This window comes from Poecilia formosa, unplaced genomic scaffold (genome assembly GCF_000485575.1).
Source record: "Poecilia formosa unplaced genomic scaffold, Poecilia_formosa-5.1.2 Scaffold35, whole genome shotgun sequence".
Taxonomy (NCBI): Eukaryota; Metazoa; Chordata; class Actinopteri; order Cyprinodontiformes; family Poeciliidae; genus Poecilia; species Poecilia formosa.
Genome location: NW_006799974.1, coordinates 2,643,407 through 2,663,911, shown reverse-complemented (window position 1 = coordinate 2,663,911; position 20,505 = coordinate 2,643,407). Strand labels below are relative to the sequence as shown.

The following is a 20,505-nucleotide window of genomic DNA, read 5'->3' as shown; positions in this document are numbered from 1 at the left end:
GTTAAATCAGTCATTAATTACATTATGCAGTAGCGTTTAGCATATTTTTTTGCTATTTTGATTATTCATATTAGGGACTGCATGTGAGTTAGAGAGAGACAGCTGTCAGTGTTTCACAGCTCTGCTACTAGACATGATTTTACTATCACTTCAAAAAACGGCAACAGTGTAACTGTATTAGAGGTCAGCACAGTCAGTACAGTTAGGTTTAGTATCTTTAAATATCAGCTTTCGTTTGTATTCAAAGAGCAAACCCTTCCTGAAAGCATATATTTTTCAAAAGATTGCCTACACTCCCTAATCTAGCATGTCCCTAGAAAGAAAGACAGAGATAGACCTCAAAAATATTATTGTTATTAACATAAAAATCTTGCCTCATACACGAATCTGAAGTGGGTGGCGAGTTGAAGTGAGGGTGGATGTGTTGCTTGGTTTCATTACATTTATGTAATGAAACCAAGGCTGATGGTGCCTGAGGCTGATGGTGGCACCCAGTGTTTGTCTGGTCTGTCAGACAGTCCCATGTCCTGGAGCTGACGTGTGTCAACAGTCAGACTGAAAACATCCACACTAGTGTCCTCAGCAAAGTCACAGCAAACTCTTATGTAGGAAAAACCATAAAAGTGTCCTCGGCTAAGCCTCCACAGCGGAAACGCTAGTGCAGTGTTTTCAAACGCTTGCAACAAAACTTAAATTTAACGCTTGCCAGGGGCCTAAAGTAGATCAAACAAAGCAACAACTACAAGAACATCTCCCCTGGGGTTCCCATGTTGAATCTCTGGTGACAGTATTTCTAAAAGAAAGAAAAAAAAAACAACAACATTGCAGCTTCAGGGGCTTCTTCACTCACTGTTAATTAAATCTAATCAGTCGTTCCAGGGGCCAGCCTTCACTGGAATCCTGGACAGACTCTGTTACAAAGAAACTGGTAACAACAAATGGTATAAGGTCTTTTTGCTTTGACAACATTTCCAAGAGGACAACGCAGATTTCCATTTTGTTGCAGCTAACAAATTGTGAGTTAACAATTTGTGTTTGTGTATGGTCTTTTTCAAGCCTGAATTAAACTGAGCTGCAAACATGCAATTCATCTGGGAGACGTATCTTTCAAAATCTCCAACAGAGTGTAAGACAGACCTGTTCCTTAGCTAATTAGCATTAAATTAAATGTCACTTATTTAGTTTTACTCATTCTTGGGTAATACAGAAGGGAGAAGAGAGAAGTGTTTTGGTCGGTATGTTTCCCATATTCTGAAGATTATTTCCACTTCTGTTTGTTTACTACTGAATGACAGTGAATACTATGTGTTATCCAGCAGGCAATGTGTTTACAGAAGAGGGTAAAAATAAATCAGAGGAAAACTGAGTCATTCAACCTTTTTTAGTCTGCCAGTTTTCATGGATTTCTAATGGTCATTCATTAGTTTTATGGATCCCCATTGTATGTTTTAGTGTGATATCTTTGTAATAGGAGGCCTCTATTGGGCAATCAATTAAGACTAAAGCAACTGATGTCAATTTGCACTGACAGGAAGCAGGATTGTTTTCTAAATACTGACAGATTTCAGTTGGTTATCTGGACTCTCTGTGCCAACTTCTTGTCTTTGTGTTCATTATACTTAATATCCGGAGTCACTCCACTTCATTATGCATTATTTATTCTAAGAAAAGTTTTATTTTGAGTAACTTTATGAGTGGGTGTCACCAATATTGTGCATGAGTTTCATTTCAGGGTCCCCAGAAATATATTTAGATAAGACAGTGTCTTTTTTTTTTATCTGCTTCATCTGGTGGATTTTTAATGTAAATAAATAAATGTTTCATGCAGTAAGTTGATTTTTCTCTGCTTCCAGCTTTCACATAAGGATGCCTGACATTTTTAAGAATACACTTCTAATGGGGTGTTCTCAACCCAAAAAGCACTGCGTCTCGAAACAGACAAAAACTTTTTTTTTATTGACAGTCTACACACATTTCTCCAGAGCACAGACAGAAAATCTACTTTTTAAAGCATGTCTGTCTGCGCTGTGTGAACAAAAATCCCTATGAAAGACAGCGTGAAATCCAGAGACTTTAAATGTGATAACGTACTTCTTGTTTCTTCATCTTATGGTTTAGCTTCTCACTTATACAAACCTAGTTTTAGTTCTAAACACCGTAGAGATCATTTCCACATACGTCTGTGGTAATGGGACAGGAGTGGGACGCGTTGCCAGTGTTGGTACTACTGGGAAGCCATATTTCAAAGCCTTTCTAGATGAAACATCATGACAACTGTGACAGACTCCAGTCTGCTGATGCGAAATGGTATCTGGGTGACGAGTTACAGTATATGAATCTGAGTCTAAGTTAAATGTCGCAGCCTACAGTTTGCACAGTGCATCAACAGAAATCCGAGCGTGTTTGAGTTGCGCGTGGGGCTTATAGATATCGAGCTGTGTGTACATATGGAGGAAGTGAAGTGCTGCTGGGTCACTCAGTGTGACGGAGAAACTATCTGAGGCCTCTGACTTTGATGTGTGTCCAACAGCCCAGCAGGATGTTCTTCTGTGAGCTGCTGGTACCTTTGGATTGATCGCAAACAACATTTCTGTGCCGGACACTGGGCATTTTATCTGTCTTCATGCTGTAATTGACAGTCACAATCAAATTCATCTTTGTCTGTTGTCTGTTTTGTATCACTGTTCCACTTCAAACAAAAAAGCTTTTTTCAGTCTTACTTCTGGCTGATCCTTGAAGCTAGTGATCTGCCGCTTTTTCACATATATAAAAAAAAAAAACAACACACAAAAGGTGTGCTTCTATAAAACGCTAAGAAAAATATCCTCTGAGCTATTTATCTGCCTCCTGCTGTTCTGTCATTGGCTCACTTTTTTGTAACTTTTTCTGCTAATCTGCTTTTTTCTAAATGATGCTCAGGGGTCTAAGCATCATCATCATCATATATATATATATTTTTTTTTTCTTTTCCTCATCTCAGCTTCACATCTTTCTCTGAAGCATGTCTTCCAGTCACGCCTGAGGCCAGAGGAGTCTGAGGACAAATAAAAGGCAGTCAGTGTGTCCCAGAGGACCTTCAGATTAGGGGGGGTCTTTGGGATCCATGCACAGGCTGTCACGACTCTCCAGGCTTGGCCCAGGAGAAATTATCTCCAGAGAAAATGAGTCAAACATCCTACTGCAAGAGGCCAATTCAGTCATTCCCACTGTGGCTACAAAGCAGTATTACTATGATTGATTTTAAACAGAAAAGCATCACATTTGAATTTAGTTTTCCATATTCTATGCACCACAATCTTTATCCAAGGGGCATTCACATGCAAAGGCAACACTCAGTTTTCTTTCCATGGATCGTTCCCAGAAACGTTTGAAAAAATAACAAAGTCAAAAAGTTTCCTTCTGTAGGATGAAGAAATTTTAAATAGTGCACTAGTTTTTGTTGTAAGTAGAAGAGCAGATATCAAAGTGGACAATTAAAACAGCAGAACTTTAGAAGAAAGGTTTTTCTTTGAAACTAGAGGGGGGAGTACTATTTGAAATACAAATTGCAGTTTGCACAATTAGGTCACGCAGAACAGAGAAAGTCTGAAGTGAGAGCTTAAAAGATTTTCATTTCTGTGGTGACTTTCAATGTCGGGTAAAAAGCCTTGCAAAAGGATTCGAGCACCTTCAGCTTTTTCCCACTTTGTCGTATTACGTTATTCATTCAATAACACACAGTTGCAAGTCAAAGAAAGCAATAATAGTTGCCTTGATCAGGATTATTTAACTTATCGGGCTCACCTCATCTGGTTTTTGATTGATGATTCAGAAAGACAAAGAGTGAGAGAGCAGTAAACTGTGCTTTCGGGTCTGCGCTAACCCTGGTGTGCAAATTGAAGCTAACAATAACACCAGTTATATTTTTAATGAAAAATATTGTCCTCTTGAAGAAGGTTACAAGTGGACCTCTTAACTGGAAGTAATTTATTCCTCTAAGTTTCTTTAAAGCACAAATAGGATCACAATGTTGGATTGCAGCAGTAATTATTTCTTCCAACTACATGAATAGTCTTGGTTTGATTGTTAAATTTGGTTGTGTTTATTGCGTTACTAATGCATTTGATAGAACTACATTTAAAAATCAAGTAAAAAAAGAAAGAGTCTCATATCCAACATCCCATTTGTTCTGTAAATACGTTTTTGTTGCCTCATTTGCGTCCATCTCTCTTTCTTCTCTCTTTCTTTCTGTCTTTGTTCCTCCGTCTCCAACTGCCATCTGCATTCAAACCGTCTGTCAGTTTCATTTTCACATTTTCCTCAGTTATCTAACTCTGTCACACTGACAGCAAAAGCCTTAAACCCCATTAAACCCTCCCCAATTCAATTTCAGGACTGCCGCTCTGTTTTCCAGGCTGCTGTCAAGCTGGACTCCAGACAGGGCCGCAGGATAATCGGAGTCCCCTCCGGCTCTTCTCATCTAGCATCGCCTCCTGGCTGGCAGGAACAGATGCCTGGTTATTCGTTTGAGGATTGTGTGACACAAGACCACTTCTCAAGCTTCTACAGATAATCATCCTAACTGTGCAAGACAGCAGGTAGGCGTCTTAACTTCAGTTTATTCTGTTTGGGGGGGGGAATAGAAAACCTGAGCGCCTTAAATTGGTCTAAAACAGATTTCTTTTCGGGAGAGTCAGATACGTGCTCTCTATTCTTGCAAAACTTGCATAAATGTCTGGCTAATAAAACTGGACTTAGTTCAGAAATTTGTGGCAAGATATATTCTTTCTAAAATTTAATTTAATCTTTAAACACAGAAAACTGGAAATTAATGCTAAAGAATCTGTCAACATATTTTATGTATTACAAATAATAATTCAAAAGTGATTAGTATGAACAAATAGTATTTTATTTCATAATGGGCTGCTTTTTCACGCATATCTCTGCTTGTTATAAATGTCCTTATGGAGTTCACCATGTCTGGACTTTATTTTTTTCCATACATAGATACTCTTCACTATCGCTCTTCCTCTTTTTCAAGCATTTGTGCATCTGTACGGCTTTACCCGCATTTGGCTCACAGTCTGGACAGCGAGCTGTAAGAAAGCAGCTGGCAGCCTCTTTATATCAGCTCTGATCCTCAGACGCAACAGACAGCCAGACAAATAGCAGCCAAATCCTCGGAGCAGCTCAACAAAAGGAATGTGTTTAAAAACTTGCTGAAATGCTCATATACAGTTGGAGAGCAGCGATTAGTCACAGACAGTTACATAATCTGCGAAGGGCTGCATAAATGGATTCTTTGAACCTATTGTTCAGCAAAAAAAAAACATGTAGGGTAATCTGTAAAAATGTAAAAGCATCGCCGTTTATTTTTAAATATCTTAAAAGTGAAAGTCTAAATAAATAAATGGTACTTCTTCTGAGAGATTAGCCTGAACTGAGTTTGAATCTTGTTTAAGTGAAACATTCTGGAGGCTTAAAACTTGAGTTTTCCCTGTGCAACTTCAGAAATGGGTCATTTGCCTGCGCCAAAATGTAATTAAGTATCCCACACTGTCCCATCTGCACCCAGCTTCATCAATTATTACTTCCCCCCGAACCTCAAGTTACACTTCGTCCATTAAACATTCATAAGCCCCGTAATGATTAACAATATGTTTGGGCTAATCTCTATGCAAATTAAGGAAGCTTTGTAGGAGATAATGCATTTTGAAACTTATCTCCACACTACGCTAAATGCTTTTTTTTTTTTTTTTTTTTTTTTTTTTCATTGATCTCCAAGGTTTCAGAATAAGTTAGGGCTGATATTTAATTTAGAAAGAAAATATCTCATTTACTTTTCATTAGTAGGTGGAAAGCAGAAGGGCAGTCCTATTGGAGAAATATGTTTATGTAAACCACGTCTGCTAGCATTTTATGACTAGTTTGGAGCTTTACAGAATGTAAAGCCTGACAGATGTGTGCTCTTGGAGTCAGAACTGGCTTGAAACACAGGAAAACATTAAATGCTTTCATGTTATTACTCCACTTTCATGGATACAATCTCTTAATACTTTAAGCATCCATATCTGGAGTGTAGATAACTGCATAGTCTCAAGCTGGGTGCAAAAGGTTAAATCTGATAAAGGGTTTTATGGAGCAACTTAACACTGAACATACAAAGGTAGAAAGACAGAAGGTTTGTATAAACGTGTGTCAATACTGAAACAAGAAGCAGCTCTGGTTCATTCCATCCTGAACTTGATCGACTGCTAGAAAATATATGCTGGTCATGTTTGAATCTGGAATCAAACCAAATAAGACAACTTTCATAGCCTAATATTTTGTTGTTGTTTAAGTATTATTATTATTATTATTTTTGCTCTAATGGCTTTTATTTCATAGTATACAGACAGGAAAGTGGGTTATGAGAGAGGGACGAAGACACTTGGCAAAAGTCAACAGACCGGCACTCGAACCCGTGACAGCCGTGTCGAGGCCTCTACCCACAGCACCACCGCCGTGCCCAGAAATCTACGTTTAAAATGTTTTTTGGTTGCAGTTTTTGTAGAATGGGAGAGAAATGGAAGAATTTTTAGTTTTTTTGTTCAGGAACAAAACACGGCAACAATCAGAACCAAACATCTTGATGTACATCATAAATGTAAGCTAAACAGCTCTATTTTGTGGAGACATGAACAGCATAAACTGGCTGTCAGTTACGTCTTTTTGGGTTTGTTCATATTTGTAGTCAATGTAAATGTAAGGCTAAATCCCAAATAGCGCTTAGTACTTTAAGTCTACCCCTATAGTTTGTGTTGATACAGAAGAGATTTTCATTTTTTTACTCCAACTTTGTGAAATGTTCATGCTGTCTTTGCAAAACAATAATTTACTGAATATTTACTGTAGAGGGACCAACAACCAGTGTTTCTGTTTCAAAATACACAAACAAAAGAAAAAGTTCCTTATTAATGTCAGATCTTTTTGTTTCCTGCTGACTAAAAGGATTCAAATTCAGGTTGGATTTTTCTCTATTTTTAAAGAGGAGCTCATGCTACCAAATGAACTTATTTCAGAGCTTTTTTCACATCTTTACCAGAGGTGAAAAAGTGTAAGCCTCTTGTGACCTTAAAGCAACTGACGTTTAAAATCAGGGGTGACGGAAATGGAATTCAGCATAAGGGTCATAAGAGGACTCCAGACAAACTGCGACAATGTGAGATCACAAAACAGCATGTCTGCAAGCCGTACGGCACAAAACTCCAATCTTCTGTGCATCTGTCAATGTGTATTGATGAGGCAAATGCCATGACATGAAATCTGCAAAGCTCACAGTGGCATGTCCCCAAAGGAGCAGGCTGTTTAGCAGTCCTTCCACGCCAGCACAAAGTTCCACCATCCACTTTTGGTATTCAGTCCTGAGGACGCTGAGCCCTGAAGTTCTGCTTTAACACCTGCATACAGAGGGAGGTGGGAAGGAATCACAGCACGCCTCCTGCCCTCACCAGCTGCTTCACCGCTTCATTCTTCACAAGCAAATATTGAAAAAGCAAGCTGGGGAGGCTGATTGTTGAGCTTTTCTAAATACCGTCTGCCTCCGCTCCACTGAGGGTCCTCTGTCTGATTACAGGACGGCCATCAACGGTCCAAACGGACATTGATCCACGAGTAGGTTGGCCTGAAAGTTCACATCGGGTAAAAGCACAACAAACATGGCACATCTCTCAAAATCCAATCAATAATTATCTGTGGTGGGATGAAATAGTGAAGGTCACTTTGTGTTGTAGGGGTGGGGGTTCTGGGCGGATGTGAGCGAGAGACACAAAGACCACCTATCAGCTCTCCCCTCAGCATTAAGCTGTCCTTCTCATCTTGACCGAGCAGGCAACTTGTCACAGAGGAACTAATTAAGTTGGCAACAATCAGTGCGGCTCTGCCACAATTAGACATCGACCACATTAGCATTTAAAAGCTGCTTGAAAGCAGCAATTCAGCAGATAAATCTTTGTTCCTTATGCAGCTGAAACACACCAACATTCTCTCACCTGCAGGCAAAGAACAAGCTTCTCTCATCCTGATCTTCAAAAGTATTGGATTATCTTTATTTAAAGAAGTTAAGGAGCTAAATTGCTAAATTTATCTTGCCTGCGGTTTTAAGTAATACCGATATTAACATCTCCTATCCGTTGCTATGCATTTCATCCACAGATATCAAATCAAATTACCCACAGGACACTCTTAGAGAAACATTTTAAAGAGAAGAGACAGGAGGGCAGTAGGTATGGCTGCGCCGTCTTCAGGACGGAGGAAATGTTGATTAGAATCAGCCGGACACTGGGATGTTTTTGTTTTGTTTCAGTTTTACTGCTCAGACATGGTATGTGACCCACTGAGTTGCTCTGTGTATCTATTTTCTGTAAATTTTCAGGAGGCATGTTAATTTATTTGAAGTTTTATATTTTCTCTCCTTCTACAAGATTACACGCATAAGTATCTGCTACATTGGGACAGAGTAAAAACATGCATATAGGCATGATTTTGATCAACAATTTTTATGAATTGTATTGATTTTTTTGGCTCACTTAATTTTTTATTTATTTAATGTATAATAGCTCTGTTTATTGATTAAGGTTATCAATCGATAACTCATCAATCAATCAAAGCAAATAAAAAAACAAAACTGTTTAGTTTTCCAGCATCCTATGTTGGCTGTCTTGCCAGCAGTTTAAACAAAGATAATAGCTCAACATCTAATTAGAGAATGTAGTTTGTATTTAATTTCATTAAATTAACAATAACCCTGAGGGTTATGCTAAATTGCAAAGTCAGATTACAGGAAAATACTGCAGATTGTTTGAGGAACAAGTTATGCATTTTTGAAAAACTGCAGGAAAATGTTGAAATAAGAATTTTGGCATATTCTTTACTTACATGATGTGGAAAATATGCTCTGTAGTATTATTCCAAGATATGTGTTGCTTAAACTAAAGTCATTTTGGGTGCTTTCATTTTCAATCTTTAACTTCCAGTTGCCTCTAAGTTTGCATTTATCATGCTCTCATCTGACTGTAAAAGTCATGCCAACATTTAATAAAATATCGCTGATCTACTTTTCTTGACAAATGTCATATTTAGTTTTGCGGAGCCTCCACAGATTCTACCAGATTAAAGTTGGATCCATGTTAATGTTGCTTCCGATCAGAGAACGTTGATACAATCAAAGGATTAAGTCAAAACTAAATCTCCAATGGGCAGATGGGGCAAACATTTTGCAGTTCCAAAAAAAAAAGACCCAAAACAAGATTTTAAAAAAAATGGTACATTTGGAGGAGGAAATTTTGAATCCCATGGCCAAATAGTAAGCTGAATTGGAATAGCATAAAACTAGCTCAAATAATTTTGCGTAAGCATATCTAGCATCAAGCAAACACTTACTATTCCCTGGCTACTTTAAGAATGACTTTACACTGCTGGTTTTCAAATAATGCCACTTTTTCAAATTATGCTTATTAGACTGCCACTCACCTGACTAATTTTAGCAGCATCCTTTCTTGTAGAGAAAGGGAAAAAACAAAAAAACAAAAAACAAAGAAAAACTGTATTTTTGAAGTGGAAATAAATACCAATGACAGCGACACCGTGAGGCCGCAGGGGGTGAGAGGGCGGATGGAGAAGGAGGAGTATGGGTGCGCACAGCGCGGGTTTGGTGCGCGGGCATGGAGCAGCGGTGAAACCGATCCCAGCTGCTGCCTTGGAGGGGAATGAGAGCTATTCCTGTCCCCCTGTGGGCTGGATCACGTGTCCTCCGGGGAGCGTTTGGCTTGGGGACCACGTCGGGAGAGAGTGTGAGCGCACCGTTGCGCACAGCTGAGTTGGAGAGCAACAACATCCTCGAGAAGCGTTGACGGTCTGACGCGGAGGAACCACGACCAGTTTTGTTTTGGGGCGTAGTCATAATAGTAATAATAATAGTAATAATAATAGTAATAATAATAATACTCTCCACGGCGTCTACTCACCCGCTGCTACAACGTGGGTGATCCCTAAGTCGCTGCTTCGTTAAAACTTCTCAGTGTAAGAAACTGTGATCTCCACGGCGAGCCTCTTCTCCTTCCTCCTCTTCACGTCGACATCCAGGGCTGTCACGGCAAGCGGAGGTAGGATGCGCTTCTTTCCTCTGCTTTATTGTGGTGGGATGCACATAAGGACACAAACAGGCTAAATAATCAATTTTGTTTGTGTGCTGCCAGTGGGAAGCTTTTGATGCTGCATGGAGCAACAAAACAGTGAGTGCTGGGGGACAGATGAACTCTTGCATAAGCTCAGTATACTGTAGCGTCTATTGGGAACACAATAGTTGTCTTTTTCCCCCCCAAAATGTTTCCAAAGAAGCTGACTAAATTATATTCAGTCTTTCCAAAAATATTTAACTGGTCCTGAACTCACCAGTATTGCACAGCAGTAGGGATGAGCTGGTATGAGAGTCTCACAAAATAAGCTTGAGTAAAAATACCTCATTGTGATACTTGCACAGAAGTTAATTTGTTAGTCCTCCTTCAGTGTTTACACAATCATTGGACATACTGCAGACTGTGGAGTCTGCCTTGAGTGCAAGAGATGAGTGCTGATGAGTGGCTGAAAGCCATCTTTCAGCCTGCTGACTCTCAGTGCACAGCACCAGGTTGGGAGGAGGCAGAGCTGCTCGCCCTATACTTCAGGTAGTTTGAGAAAACACTGGTTGCTCTAACACTTTATATTTCATATCAATAAAAGGGCAAACTTGCTCGATGTCATAGTTAGTTTGTGTAACTTTTCCCCCTTAATAAAGTTTAGTTAAGAAAAGAAATTGATGGGGAGGCAAAAAACATTTTCTGGTTCTGACACCTGTAAATGAAATGTACCAATACATTTTTGAATAAATAAAAATGTAAACACAGCACGTTGTTCATAAATATCAGTGAAAACAAGAGAGTGATCCTTTTATTGTTAAAGTTATGAATTATAACTTTGAGTGGTATTTACACTATGTCTTTAAACAAAAATGTAAAATGTTGGCGTTCCACACCATGACCTCACATTGTTTTTAGTCAACTGGGAATATTTCCAAACAGCAGAATCTTTATCTTATGAATACAAGAGCAAAGTGTAGTAGCGTATTTTTTCAGCCAGCTGTTTGTGTGCAGCAACAAGTTGGGAGAGGCAGAGCTGCACTTCCCTATTATTTAAACAAAAATCTGTGGTGACTTAAAGCCTGTCCATGACATGTTTAAAAAAAAAAAAAAACAAGAAAACATTGGGGGTAATTGTATTATGGAAAATTTCAGAAATATTTTCACTTAATTTTCTAAATCTGGGTACATGTTGATGTAGATATCCAGATCTACTCCTGAGAAAGTCACCTTAGCTGAATCCCATCCCACCCACTGCACCAGTCCGACATACAGAATGACATTAGACAATATGGACAGAAACAAGTTCAGAATGGATTCTGCACATATATTATGCACATATTTTTCTCTGACTTATGCAGAAAACAAGCATAAGTCAGAGAAGAGTAGTCATTATAGTAATTATTCAAAGTAAGTTGAATATGACAGGGTGACCTTTAGGGATATTTCATCAGTTTGGCTCTGGTTTCTTGGTATGTTGAGGGCTTGCTGCTGGTGACAGTAGGAACCAGAAAAAGGTTTGACATCAAAAACGCAGAGTGCAAAATGTCAGCTCCCCATCCATTATGCATTAGACCTGAGCAATACAAGTGTTGCTTTTCTGTGTTTTAAAATGAGAGGACAAATAATTGGTTAGTGTAAGCTCATCCTGTAAAACACAGTCAAACAGATCTGCGTCCCAACCCAAAATATGATGTTTTGTCTCTTTCACGCCGATCAGTACTGGAATATAAAACCACATTTAATGAACTGTTGTTTCACCGTCTTATAATAAAGATGAATGAGCCCACTCTCTATGTCTTCCTTGTTACTGCCTGATCAAAGTAGTTAATGAGACAGGTCTCAGTGCATGGGGCCTGACACTCTCTGAGACGAGGCTGCTAGTTGGGTGAATACAGCTGACACCCTCATTCATCAAAGATCTACAGGGTGCTGCCTGCTTTCTCATTCTATCCAAGCTTTTCCTATTTCTCTCTCACGCTCCGCAGTTGCAGCCTCAGATGACGATAATTAAGACATTATAAAGATGACAGAAGCTGTGCCTTTTCTACTGGAAGGACAGGATATCTGTGTCTACGTGCTGGGATGATTATAGTTGTGGCAGAGAGTTGGACGGGGGATTGGAAATCGTTGTTGCAGCTGCAGTGACTTCCGAGAATAGTTAAGTAGTGTACCTGCTTGACTTCGTTAACATTGTGCACCACGCTCCCTGGTAAAGATGTGTAGAAAGCAGTAAAGGAAATGCACCATTTATTGCATTAATGTATATTTATTATAATAATAAATATAACTGAATATGTTATTAATTTAAGATTGAACAACTCCACATTGGAAAAACAGTATATTTCACCAGTATGACACTTAGTGACCTTTAATTTTTCCTGTAGAGTAAAATAAAACTTTTAGCTACTTATACTTTTCCAGAATATCCAGTGTTAGCTTTCAACTCATCATTTCTGACTTTTATTTTTCCAACTTTTTTAGCCAGTCTTCTCAATGGGAAAGAGAAGATAACTTTTTTTTTTCCATATGTTTTGACTTTCATAAAGAAATCCAAATTATCCGGCTTTATCCCTAAAGTTTGAGCACAAAAGACAAGGGATTTGACCGTGGTTCCATTTTGTTCTCAATTGAGGTATTTTAAATATGAGAATATGAGAAGGGAAATAAAAATACATGTTTTTGTTTTGTATGTTCTTTAAATATGTACATAGATACTGCGATGGACTGGCAATCTGTTCAGGGTGCACCCCGCCTGTTGCCTGAAATGTCTCACTGGAGACACGCACCAGCAACCCTCCCGACCCTACTAGGGACAAGGGTGTAAGAAAATGGATGGATGTACAGTGTTTTTATAAATAGTTCAAAGAAACTAGCTAGGTTCCTAAAGTTCCCCTTATCTACACTCAGACGAATGAACAACAATATTTTAACAACTGCAACTGGTGACAAACTAGGCTGGATGAAGACAAACAAGGCTGGTGCATTGTGCATTGTCACAATGCACAATGAACAAGGTGGTAAAAAGAAATAAATCTTCAAAGCTCATTGCTAGAAAAATGCAGCAAAGAGCAGCATCTTGAGGGCACCAAGTCTTCTTAACAACCATTTATTTTAAAGCTTTTCTACACACCTCTATGTCAGTAATCCTGAAGGATGCTCTATCTCTCACCTGCAGAACTCGTATATGAACGGATAGAACAAAACCATTAATGACTTTTCTATTTTTTCCTCTTTTGGCTTTAAGAAAATATCCGTAAAATGTGTCAGCTAGTAAACATAAAAATAGTACACATGTTTATTTAATTTTTACTTCAATGTTTTTGGTAGGATAATTAACTTCACAGGAATGTCACATTGTCTTGTCACAGGTGACGTGGATGGATATATTATCGCCTCCATTAGAGGCGAAGCGCAATAAGGTTTTAAAATGATATGTTGAGAAATTATTTCCCATATATCTAATAGAAGTGGGAGTCTTTTACTATCTGACAGTTTGATTTGATTCAGAGTTTTGGGGCCACGATTCAAGTCAAAATCGAATTTTTGATTCAAAGAAATTATTCATAATGATTTATGCTTCATTTTATAGTTGTACCAAGGATCTTTATGACCTACTATTGTCTGCCTTGCAGGGCAGAATGACAAATGGAGACATTAAAAGTATCTTTTTCACATTTATTAGCTTCTAAACATTAATTCATTCTTAGACGGATTTACTCCCTCCCTGCGTTCTCCATTTTACTTTAACGAAACAGTCTCCTCTGTGGATGGCAGGGGAGATTTCTATCCAGAAGTTTATAGCCATCTCACAGTGTAGTTTAGTGAAGAGTTACACAAATGTACATAATTATTTACCGTGTCAGACATAATGCTCCTTAAAAGTATCCATGCCTCCCGCGGATCCAAAAACGCAAAGTGGAGGTAGTGAAAGTTGAAGCAAAAGATCAACTTTGCTTTCCAAGTGCATTTCTGCATAAAACGCGGCCAAAAAATGTCTGACCAATCACACATCACACCACACAGAGCTCTGCACAGGAGGCTCTGCTTTACCTTGGATCAGCTGTACTTTGGCTCTGCACATTTGCGGCGTTCCCAAAGCACACAGTCTTCATTTTGCGAACCACGGTGAAGCTCATGTGAAGCTCGGTCTTCCCAGGCGTTTTGTAAAAACCATAATGAGCCCAAATGTTTGCCTTCAATGAACACAGGGGCGGTTGAATCTCTCTCTCTCTCTTTCATTTTTGTAGTTTGTTTTTGTGCTTTCCATGCATGCGTATATTCCAGTACCGGCTGTGGAATGGCATCAGGATGTCCAATATAGTTACAAAATGGAGTATTTTATATTGATTCTGTAAATAACAATCATGATTCTCCTGTGAATCGATTTTTTTGTCACGGTCCTAAAAGTTAATATACTACGCTATAGAAAATTAAAGAAATTTCCATCAGAATGCATCCTACACATAAATCTGAGGTTATCTGCTTTGCAGGCTGCAGCTGCAGCCTGAACATGCTTTGTTTCTGATGTGGTTCTGCCAGTGGGGCATTATATCAGTGGGTGCAATGTTCATTCAAATGTAGGGAGGGGTTTTGATGGAGTTAGAGTGGAAAAAAAAAATCTATGAATACATCATTGTCAGCGCTGGGAGATAGATTGAGTTGGAAAACATTAGCATATTAGGTATGATGAAAAATCCAACATTATGCAACTTTACTTTTAATCTGATTATTTCATTGTGACCTCTTCTTCTGCTGTAGATTAATAGGTTTTGTGTTGATAATAATAACCGCTGCCTAATGTTCAGATGTTCTCGCAACATTTGCTGGCATCAAAATAATGGATTCAGTAACCAAAACCGAACACCAAAGAATGCTGTTGGCATATTTTGGTTTCAAGCCAAATAAAAATTAAATGTTGAATTTTTGTTCTTCTCTTTAGATTTTTTCAGTTGTTTGGCACAAATGAACTAAATAAAAAAAAACGATTGTCTTATTGGGAATACCTAATTTTGAGTTTCCTTTCACTGGTGTGCCGAACAACCTGAAAGTCTGCTTACACTTATTTTAGTTTGTATGTATGTTAAATTTACTGTAAGGTAGGGTTTGGATATCTTCTTAGTTAATAATTTAGTTTAGTTTGACTGGGAACTGAGTCATATCAGGTTTATTAAGTCATTTCCAGAGAGTTTCTTCTGCATGAATTTGCGCCAGTGGTGATTTTTATATCCAAACAATGGGTTACCGTAGACGGTGGGATACTGAGGTCAGTCAGTCGCTTCTTTGCCAGCACAGCGGCAGAAACACATCGAAGCCTCCAGTCGACATCACACTATTTAATCTCAGCCCTCATCAGGAGTTTAATATTCAATTATGAGGGTCCTCCTGTTCAAGCTGTTTTTGGATGACTGATGGAAGTCCCCACCTATCGATAAGTGGGCATCTTATCTTAATAGGCTCACAGTTTGCCCCTGACAGAAGAAGAAAAACAAGACAGATGGCTTGTAGGAGTGCTTTACTTATGCGGTCAAGAGTTCTTTGCAGTTTTATCTAATTAGTGCATTTATTAGATTTAGAAACAGGAGAACATGTGAGGATGTGGGACCAGTAAGACTAAGTTTAAAGGACTACCTTCAAAAAGTCTTTACCCTTTTTAAAAATAAATCATGCTCAATTGAATAGAAGAAGTGAAGTGAATGTCCAAATGTGTTCTTTCAGAGTGCTTCATGACAGCGTCATCCCCTCCTGCCTCTTACAGAATAACTGTGACACTGTGCCAAGCTGTCATGTCCAGCTGAGCCTAAAGAAGCAGAGGTCTCCCAGTGTTGGGCGGACAAACAAGAGGCGGACAGAGGCAAGACAGTTCAGTTTTTGCCCTGGTAGAGTGTTGGGAGAGCAGCATCTTTCTCCTCTGTCATCTGATGGCAGATAAGGCTCCTCGGCAGACAGGTATTGAGACCTTGCTGGTGGGCCATCTCTTGAGCTGAAAGCTGGACCAAGCTGTCAGTCCGCTTAGCGCTTAGAGGCATCGATGGACGTGCAGCCGTATGAAAAACCTACAAAATCCCCAACTCTGAAAATACACAGGCATTCACAGCCCACCCCCGAAGAACGAAGGGCTGAGATCAAGCCAACTCACGAGAGGCTGTTTTCAGATAAATTCCTCCTTTGGGAAACTACTGTGTCCTTCATGCCCTTCATGCACATGTGCATATAGTCACACACACACACACACACACACACACACACACACACACACACACACACACACACACACACACACACACACACACATACCCATCCTCCCCCTCTTTTTAATCAGAAGTGAAAAAACAAGGACATATGGTTTACTATGCAGAGTAAAGATCCTATAAATGAATTTGTAGTAGACATTTGCTGTCAGGAGTAAATAAAGATCTGCATAAATGTGTCTGTCATTGTACAACTGCCACACTTGGTTGAATGAATTTACCTTACTTTCACCTTATGAGATTGACCCTCAGGAAACTGCTGGATGATATTTTCAATTAGTGTGAATAATGATGACAAACAGCTGAAATGACAACAGGCAGGAAGAAGGTGGAACACAAACTTAGCCTGGTTTTAATAATCATATTTTGACGGGTTCTTTATGAATTGTTTATTGCCTGATTAGTTTATCAATTTTCATATATGAGCTTCTATCTATCAGTTTCATTAGAGTAGCTTCATAAAGATAATTGAATCATTTTTTTCTGTTGTTTACTCGGTTATGTGCTCATATTGGCAGCTGCAGTTTCTCGGTGTTTTAACTTCGTTTTAGTCAGCGATGGTTTGTTTACATGTGCTCATTTCCATTCATTTCTTTCCAATATAGTGCAACAGAGGAAAGTAGTTTTCTATAAATTAAAGCAATGAAGTTGCGATGAATGAGCTACTTAAGACAAAACAAAGTTAACTGGCAATCTATAGCAGTCTCCCGCTCGATCAAATTAATATGGCCTTAGTGTCATTTTCATGACGGCTGTGGTGTAGAACAGGAATCCATTAAAACTTGCTAAACAATATCTGTTGGATTCTTCACTAGATGCACTCACAATATTGGCAGAAGCATTACTTTTCTTTTCTCTTTATGCTGGTTTATGTTTCTTGTCTGGCTGTGAGAGGGCAGTGCCTTGTAAAAGTATTCATACCCGTGGAGGTTTTCACAGTTTGACAGCCTCAAATTGTTCTGTTTTAGTGGGACAGAAAAGTGACAATCAAAACACAAATCAGGACGAGCTGCAACCGTGTCTTTGACGCAACAAATTCAGTTGATTGTGTAAATGTTAAGCTGTAAAATGTTGCAATGTAATTCTTTTAAACTGGAGCGGATGGTGGCAGTGTGTCCTGTATTCAGATGAGGGGGTGTAGTTACCTTTGTGTGACGTGTTACACTGGGGTGGCCTTGGCTGACATAAAGGTATCCAAAGCTGCTTTCAAAGGTTATATTCTAAACAAAATTTAGCAGCGAGCTGTGCATAAAGTGAGTGCATCAATGGTATCATTCCTGTATCGCTGAAGCATCACCATAGGGAGGAGGCAGAGGAGTTTGATGTTTTTCACAGATTCTGTCTCAATGTGTTTTAACAAATATGTAAAACACATATTTTTATAAAAGCTATCTGCTGCATCTTTAATGGCAGTATTTAATTTAGTGTCAGATACTTTGCTTTGTTAGTGGCACAACAAAAGCATCCAGTTGAGGCTGTTCTGTGGAGGCAGTTTGGAGCAGAATTGAAGAAGACAGTGTCCTCTTCGTGTCTGCTGTCACCACTTGTTACTTAGAAACATTAAAGGTCGTGCGAGGTGCATGGATTGGCATCTTTACCTAATTTACTGTGAAATATCCTTCCTAATTTCTGTCTCACTGACCTCTGCTGTCAGACTAAAGGTACGGATTTCTGGGGAGAAACGGGCACAATCACACTCTGTTCTTTTTCTTCTCTCTTAGCCTTTCTACTCCTTCTCCACCTCCTTTCAGCCTTCTTAACTTACTGTGGATTTCTCATTTAGATTTATGAGACACATCTACACCCCCCTCCTACTGACAAACATGATCTAAATCTCTCCTTTGTAGTTTATAATCATCTCCCTTGCAGGGTTTATGTATCCCATTCAGTTCTGCCAGTTTAGAACCAGATTATCTGCTCTGTGTCCTCCACAGTGTTGGAAGGAATGTTAATTGGTAGGTTGCGGAAAACAAACTATTTGTCATATGCATCTTGATTTAAATTAGAAGATGACACTTTTTTTTTAATACACCAGCAGTAATTTCAGAACTTCACACAATGAATTTATGCAGTGGAAGAGCTTGTTTCTGTTTGTCTCTTGTTTGGCTTCTGCTTTGTTTTAAGTGCATTTTGGATGTTTTGTTCTTTTGGGTATTTTAGCCTTTTGAATTGTCTGCACCAGACGCCATAATGAAAACCTCAACTTTACCAGCACTGATGACCTGGAACTTAAAAACCATGTGTTTTCCAAACCATTGGTTTGTTCTGTCCAAGCTCTAAAAGGTCACAGAATCAACGACACTAATATCTCACATCAGTTCATCTCTTCTGTTGATTCAGGCTGTGACAGAGCAAGAGAGAAGAAAACTTATAGAAAGTAACAGGAAGGGTTTACATGTTACAAAAACATTGCCCTGTTTCATTAATTTGTCATGAAACAAACAAAGGGAATACGTATTGAATCTGACGTTTTAGTAACCAAGGGAGCTCTTGTTGCTAATATAAGATGCTACATAGACAGCTTAATGTCCCTCCAACCACGTATACATCCATTCTGTATACCCATCCTTCTATCACCATTACTTTGAAGAAAGGCTATTTAACTTTCCTACAATAAAGTATTTTTGGATTGAATTGAAATAAATATTTTCAATGCAGTTTAATTACAGAATCTAAAGAGAGATCAGAATGCACATCAACAGGTCAGAGCTTCATAATAATTAGAAAATGGTAAAAAAACAAATAAAAAAAATCTGTGATCGATGTATTTCTGATTTCATGTTGCCTCTTTCTAATTGGAGACGTTTACCTGAAGATATGAAGTCACGAACCAGGGACATTTTGTATCTGGTCAAAAGATCCACCGCTATTTTATAGTGAGGGTTATCTTAAATATTACCTTACTGAGATTTTTACCTTGGAAATGGTTTGGCTTGACATTACTTCCTGAACAAAATAAAGTTTTACTTTGCTAAAATTGAGGGCACGACACCATACTTCCCTGAAGTCAGAAGAGATTTTTCACATTTCCAGGTTAAACCTGAGAGTGCCAAAGGATTTAGCTCTGACCTTGGGGATCAAATCAGATACAAAACCTCCATCGACCTAAAGCTGCACTTCTCAGCTTATCACTTTTATTGCAGAAGTGCTTCCAGCCTTCACAGGGTTGACTGCTTGATGAAGAATAAGCGCTCATAAGTGTTAAGTTATTTTTTTCTTACAGAAAACTGTTGGACAATTGACTCTTTAGAGAAAAGCTTTGCATGTGGGCCAGCGAGATAACATTTTATTGTACATTCAAGCCCTAAAAGTGATATTGAATCAGCCCTCTGTGTTCAGGAGAACACTGGACAGACTCCAGCCTTCTGCTGTCCTCCTCCACCACTGGCTTTCCCATAAAGCAAATAAAGAATTACAGTTGCAACATGGCATTTTTAGATCTCATTACTGAATTCCTCATCTCACGAGAAAGGAAACCAGCTCTTAGAAAACCCCAACAAAAGCAATACTCTCATAACCCATGCAACCTCGGCCTCATGGGAAAAAAAGTCAGTCCTGCCCCCCATCACACTGCTCCCACCGCTGCCACTCAGCAGCATTCTTCAGCTGTGTTTAGAAGGTGATCTAACATTAAAAAAAATAAATAAATAAACTTTGGTTGGCGAACAGGAAAACCACCATGGTCTCCTCTGAATGGAGCTGGGAGTTTGTCTTTCTGCCCTTTATTTACGCTGAGATATGAAACTATAACGACTCTGACTGTGTTTGAATGAGTCCGGATAATTACATCAGGACTTCATGTGAAAATGTTATCACAATGCCGCTGTTCTGAGTATCCACGTAATCTCACTCTATACAAATTCACTTTTGAATTGAGTTACACAAGTGGGTTTTTGTAGGTTGTTTTTCTTAGATTTTTTTTTCTTCTTTTCCCAAGAGATTTAATACATTCTTGTTCATTTCATGTCCTGCAGGCGGAATGATGAAAAAGGTCTTTCGCTGAGGCTGAACAGCTTTTTTCACACATGATTTAAGACCCATTTCTTGTTGTATTGAAGAGAAAGTCATTTCAATTCACTTGCTTTGTTGCTATGGTGTTATGGGGCTAAAGTAATGACAGC

General features: G+C 38.8%; 1 protein-coding gene across 2 annotated transcripts in view; it reads left to right on the top strand.

The window, feature by feature from the left end:
- The first annotated feature begins 9,635 nt into the window (after positions 1-9,635).
- Positions 9,636-20,505, top strand: part of mid2 (midline 2) — a 150,592-nt gene continuing 139,722 nt past the window's right edge. For both annotated transcript variants that reach the window (XM_007550380.2, XM_016670597.1), the window contains exon 1: positions 9,636-10,121. The gene's annotated coding sequence lies outside the window, so the exon portion shown is untranslated. The remainder of the gene's footprint in view (positions 10,122-20,505) is intronic.